The 6,817-nt window shown below is 38.5% G+C and overlaps 1 protein-coding gene across 2 annotated transcripts in view; it reads right to left on the bottom strand.

Annotated features, from left to right (window-relative positions):
* Window positions 1-593: 593 nt before the first annotated feature.
* The window catches only part of nxf4 (nuclear export factor 4), a 74,374-nt gene continuing 68,150 nt past the window's right edge, over window positions 594-6,817 (bottom strand). For both annotated transcript variants that reach the window (XR_010437245.1, XR_010437244.1), the window contains one exon: window positions 594-681. The gene's annotated coding sequence lies outside the window, so the exon portion shown is untranslated. The remainder of the gene's footprint in view (window positions 682-6,817) is intronic.

The following is a 6,817-nucleotide window of genomic DNA, read 5'->3' as shown; positions in this document are numbered from 1 at the left end:
TTGCTCATAAAATAAAATATATATATTTGTATATCTATATAAAATGCTCGTCTGTGTGTTTTATTGTTGGCTTTTATCCTTGGCCCAACTGTGTATGGCCATCCCACTCTCGCACACACACACACACACACACACACACACACACACACAGCATGCAGAGGTCTTTTATATACATATCAAAAAGATATAGATACATTTATATACATATACATATTTTTGAAATATGCTTGTGACTAATTTAATTTATTTGCCATTGTTGTTTTGGGAATTGTGGGATTTCCTCTGGCAGCTGCTTTTCTACGTTTTCATTGTTGCTTGGAAAATTCTTAGCAGCATTTTGTTGCTGCTCTCGTTTTAGCAATTGCCCTGCCATTGATTCTAGTTAGACTTCATTGTTGTTGTTGTTGTTGTTGTTGTTGTTGTTGTTGTTGTTGTTGTAACGAGCTGTGACCATGAGCGTTATGGGAATTTTCAAAGTTTAGTTGTGCTATTCGTTTTCTTCTTCTTATTTTGTTTGGTCTTTTTCATTTTGGTTCTAATAAATTGCTACAATTTTGTCATAAAAATGAAAACTTTTACAATTAAGAATTTACCTTTTTATTTACGAGCTGCCATTTCTGTGGCATGTGCCCTGCTTGCCTGACATTGCGACTGAACGGAAACGGAAACGGAAACGACGAACTGTAACGGAAATGTTGATAAATTAGCGCCATCTAGAGTTTGCTAGTTATGTTGTCTTATAATAATATAATATAACATGATTTATATAAGCCTTTTACTCAATGTGGACTACGCTCGCTTCTTTGAGCATTTACCTGCCTGGCAGCTGAGTTATGGACATTGTCTATCCCTGAATTTGTTCTAATTGTACGCTCTGGGTCGCCTGAATATGCTAACTAACTGCAATCATAGCTAATAAATACCCAATCTGTGCAAGTTGCTATAATATAAACACAACTATATAATTGTATGTGTATGCGTGTGTGTGAGCGAATTGAATAATTCAATTTGCTTTCATTGTGCATTGCACATTACAAAACATTTACCAAATGGCATATATCAAATTTTCCAATCTCTTACCGACACACACACTCACGCACACACACAGCATTGATTTTGGCTTTATGCATATTTTATGCCGCTGGCAAATGCCAGCCCCCGCCCACAGAGACACCCACACGACCTTCGCCAAGCAGGAAAAAAATATATATATGTATTTCTGCAATTGTGTGCGTGTGTGTGTGTGTGTGTGTCTGTCCAATAATTTAATGTGCATGGCAATGCCAAAATATGCAAAAAGCAACAACAGCAAACGGAATATCGAACGACTGAAGCTAACATAATAAATTGGCTTAAAAGAGGCAACAAAAAAAAAATAAATTAAAAAAGTTGAATGAATGAAAATGTACGAAAATGTATAAAAAAAAAAGATTGAAAAAAAAAAAAAAAAAATTTTAAATTATTTGTAAATTGCGCTTTTCGTCTGCTGGCAGGCAACTAATTTATGGCATTTACAAGACGACAACAACAACATTTTTGCACATCAACAATTTCCACTGCTTGCTGCTGCAAATTAGCCAGGCAACACAACTGCAACAACAACTGCAACAGCAACTGCAGCAACATTTTTTGCAGCAGCCGCGTGCATAAATTTTGCAACAGCCACAAAAAGAACAACAACAACAACAACAACAAGAAATGGCAACTGCAACTTCAAATGATTTGCCTGCTGCTGCTGTTGCTGCTGCTGCTGCTGTCGATGTTGCTGCTGTTGTTGTTTTAGTTGTTGCTGCTGTTTGTATCTGTCGCTTGTTTTTGCTTAAATTATAGACATTTGACTGGCCGCGTGCAACAGCATTTGGCATGCAATTTTTCTTGCTTATTTGAATGAGTGACTCGCATTCGCATTCGCATTCGCATTTGCATTCGTTTTCGCATTCACATTTCCTAGAACTTCCTGATACTCTGTCAACGTGCCGGCTGCCTTTACAACATTTGTAATTAAGCAATTTGTTTCGAGGGCGTCGCAACATTTCCGCTGGCCAATTGATTCAGCAGCCAGCGTTCTGTTCTTGTAACGGATGTGTCCGTTTTGGTCTTGCCACATGCCACATGCCACACGCAGCAGCAACAGCAGCAGCAGCAACAGCAACAGCAGCAGCAATTAGTGACAAGTGGCGGCCCTTGACCAAAGTTCGCGACAAAGTTCTCACAGGGCGCAAAACTTACAGTCACTCAGCTGCCTATGTATATCGTGGCTACACTCAGAGAAATAGTCAAGAAACTTGTATTTAACCAAAGTCCAAGCTTGTATTTTAAATAACTTAATGCCTATTTCTAGAAATTGCATTCTTCTTCCGGACTTGCTTAACTTCTGGTTAAGCTAAGCATTCAGTTTAGCTTGCAGTTTTTCTCTGACTGTATGATACATATAGGGAAGCCATTTATTCACATTTCGAATGATTTCATTTGTAACGACGTTTGCGTCCTTATTGACAACTTTTCAGAGCTTGCAACATTTTCCTGTCAATATTGATTTTTCATTGCTCCCGCTGCCAACAGCAGAAGCAGCAGCAGCAGCAACAACAATAATAATAATAATAATAAAAAGAGCGTAGAGCAATATAATTGGAATTTGAAATTGGAAATTGGATATTTTTGCAGCGAAAAGACCACAAAAATAAGAAGCGAACAAACCAAGTCACAAAGCAGCAGCAGCAACATGCGAGTATGTATTTGATTTTGATTATTTATTCAATGAGCGTTTGCCGTTGTATTTGGCTTTATTGTGTGCATGTCCAGCGGACAAGTGAACCAAATGGAACCAATGGGATCCAATGGGGCACCAATGGCTACCCCCCTGCCCGGTGGTACGCACATGTGTGCCGTACATTAGGCTGCCAATAGCCCGACGCCACACAAAGGCCAATTTAATTTGAAGCACAACAAAGCTGACTGACAGACAGACAGACGGACTGACAGACAGTCTGAGAGTCAGCAAGAACTTGGAATGGACAAACGCAAATAACTCAATTGAAATTGCACGAAATCGAAACTAAAACTTAAATTAAAACTAAAACTAAAACGGAAAATTGAACCTGCTGTCGTTCAAGTTGTGCACAAAAATAAATTGGAAAAGCATTAAAAGTTGTTTTTTCACTCCAACCCCCCCCTCCACAGACAAGCATTTGGTCGCTGTTCGCCAACTGGTTTCAGCATAGGGGATAGTTAAGTGTTTATATGAAAAATAGAAATCAAATAATGGCCCAGACAAGGGCAAACAACAAGGGAATATTGCAAAAATACAGAACGATATAAAAGGGCAACTGTTTGATCCTAGACCACTATGCAAATTACTGAATTACTGCGGCAGGGTTAGCGCAATTATGTGAAAACCAGTAAGAGTGCTCCAATCGTGAGTGCCCGACTAGAAAATACCCTGAATCCAGCGACGAGAGTGCATGTATAAAGTAAATACAGTACGTGAGAAGTTAGGTGTAACTAGCTCATCAAATATTCGATTTAGGGCTAAGAAACAAAGATCAAAGTCTATATTTTCTTCGGCCTGTTATATAATGTTCCAATAAAGCCTTATATCTGCATTTCCATTGGGCTTACAGTATAATAATTACCTAAATTACAGCCCATAAAAGCGGCTCTACAATAGATAATCGAAAACTTGGCTTTGCCCTACAATGAGTCGTTTACAAATATAAATAGTCATTCGTTAGGCTTGTAGCTAATATACGAGTATGTAAATATTTTGATAATCTAACTGACTTCCTGGATGTATAAACATGATATGATAAAATATCAAGTAATAAAACCAACCTGAGTCAGCTTTATATAAATGCTAATGACAAAACCTGCCAAGTACAGACATATTACAAAGATTAAATACGATGAGCTGTTGTGGAGATGGCACAGTCGAAGATTTGATACCCTTTACAGATTGATAACATTCACTTTAGCTATTGATTGTTGTTGTTTCATTTACTTGTTTATGTGAGTAATAGCCTAATTCCACTATGCTCAAAAAATGTTACATTTGAAGCATCACATTTTGCGATTCCATTGGCAAGCTTGTCCGTTGTCGGTAAGATGTGAGTGGAAAAAAAAACCGCTTCTTTAAATAAACAGCTGATCGGTTCGATTTTTCTTCTAAAGGTCAAATAATACTACCTCGAAATAGGGGCTCCATTTGTGGGATTATTAAAATTTAAAATTACAATTTAAAGTTACCGCTTGCCTTCGTTTGCGGTAACGATACTTTATATTTTTTATAACATCGATACGAAATTATATAAATCAGTGCAAAAAAACACGTGTTATTCGGGGCGAATACCAGCATTTTTTGAAAATGTCACATTTTTGGCAAAGGTGAAAAATGTGTTTTCTTATGGAAAGGTGTACAGTCCACATTTCTTACATTCGAAAGAAGTGTGACATTCGCAAAAAAAAAAGTAACAAGTGGGGAAAGTGGAATGAAATTAGATAAATCAGTGCAAAAAAACACGTGTTATTCGGGGCGAATACCAACATTTTTGGCAAGTGGGAAAAATGTGTTTTCTTATGGGAAAACGATCACGCCACATTTTTAACATTAGCAAAAAATGTGACATTCGCAAAAAAAAAAAAGGACAAGTGGGGAAAGTGAAATGAAACTAAGTATGAAAAATGTGCTTAGGTTGACCACAAAATACTTTTTTGAAGAATTTGTACTCTTAAAATAAGCTGAAAATGTTGAAAGACCACAAAAAAAAACACACTTCGTTGATTGACAACTGTGAGTCGTTATTTTCTTTGACTTGTATTTAGAAACTTCATTCTTGAATGAAGAATGATTTTGTGCTCAGTTTCGATATGTTCGAGCTTGGTTAAACTTGCACAACATTTTTAGTTTATTTGCTAACAGAATTCTGTTCAAGCACAATAGATTACGATTATGTTTGGTCTTTCAATAGGAGAAGCAAACAGAAACTCCATAACGAGGTCGCACCATAGCAGCACGTACGGCTCGTTGCATGCCCCCATAAACCATATACCATTTACCATATATTATTTACCAGATAGTAACTGGCATAGACATTACAGCAAGCGCCTTGGGCATAACAAAATATTGAGTCGATTCGCAGCTATTAAATGGAAATATGTGTTGGAGATGTTTTGGTCTTTGGATTGGGCTCCTCTGTGCAGTGCGGGTCTGGGCGAGTGTGTGCGGGTAATTATAATGCGGCGTAGTCACGCCAGACAAGCTGCATAAATATTGAAATTAAATAATAACAAATGCCACCGAATAAATAAGCCAACCAACTGTAAAAACAATACGTAATAACAACAATGAAAACAACCCACACATGCGCTTAAATTCCAACTGAATGTACATTTTATGTTTGTTTCTATTTACCAATATTTTTTTTATGTTTTTTTTTTTCGATTTCAAAATATGTCCGACTTATGGCAATTGCTTTGGCTTCAGCTGACTCTGTGGGGCAACTTTAAAGTCGGGCTCTGCTGTCAACATGCCGCGTTCTGGGGCAGCCCCCGGTTATTCAGCTTTTATTTTAATTTCTTTTACGAGGCAGCTCGCATTTTTTGAAAAACCAATAATGTGGTACTTCAACGGCAACAACAACGGGCCATAAAAATGGCATAAAAATGCAAAACGAAAGCTAAACACAGCCCCCGTTGACCCACGCGCCACCCAAACCCCACTGCGGTGGTGCGACGTCGTGCGTCGTGCGTCGTGCGGTGCATAAAAATAAGTAATATCGTAAAAATTACAGGAAATAAAAATCGCTACGTAAATACGTGCAAGTGCAGGAGAGCCAAAGCCAGACACGAAGGTGGAGACCGAGTCCAAGTTGGACCTAGAGCCGGAGACGGAGCCGGAGACGGAGCCGGAGCCGGAGTCGTAGCCAGACCCAGAGCCGGCGCCAGAGTTGGCCAACTTTCTCGCCGTCTGAAATTGCCAATAAAATTATGGCAAACAGCAACGAGAAAGATGAGGAAAATGGTAACAGACGCAAATTATGGGCAAACATTAGGCTGGGTGAGGCAGCGGCATGCTGGCTGCCAGCTTGACAGCCAGTTTGAAGTTCAAGTTAGTTATGACATGGCCTATGTTTTTGGAGACAAACAAGCATCGAGTCACATATGTACGTTCAAGCTGCCATAAATAACTCACGTATCTCTCAACTTAATAACAAAGCCAACAACACAATAGTCCAGATTTAGAGCTCTTTGCGATTAGCCGAGGAATTCGCATGGCTGAGCCCAAGTAATTGGATGAAAGGCAATTGTGTATTAGTTAGTTGTTATGCTATGCCTGGATTTGTTATTAACAAGCCAAACTAACACCCGAGTCAATTACAACAACAGCAGCAACAATGATGAGAATAGTAAATAGCAATAACAATGCGTATCCATGTTAGAGACATTTCCTTTACAACTGAAATTCCAATTATACAGCGTGTGCGTGTGCGTGTGCGTGTGTGTGTGTGTGAGTCTGTGTGTGTTTGTATAAGGCCCATAATCATTTCAAATGGTAAATTATGACAGCGAGTAGGGGCCAAAGCAATAACAACAGCAACATAAACGAACGGCAAGCAAATGAAATGAGCTTTTAATCAATTTCCGGTATTAAAGCGCAGACAATCATTCAACAATATTATTATTGCTGTTGTTGTTGTTGTTGTCGTTGTCGTTGTCGTTGTTGCTGCTGCTCATGTTGCTGATGTTGCATTTAATTAACAAACAATTTATATTCATAAACCTCAATCGGTCACATGCAAATGCACATGGAAGTTGGGAACAT

The sequence above is a fragment of the Drosophila montana genome, unplaced genomic scaffold (assembly GCF_035044405.1).
Source record: "Drosophila montana isolate Dmon_TW-CO22-7 unplaced genomic scaffold, ASM3504440v1 contig_1505_1, whole genome shotgun sequence".
In the NCBI taxonomy this organism is placed as follows: domain Eukaryota; kingdom Metazoa; phylum Arthropoda; class Insecta; order Diptera; family Drosophilidae; genus Drosophila; species Drosophila montana.
This window is presented reverse-complemented; position numbering and strand designations above follow the sequence as displayed.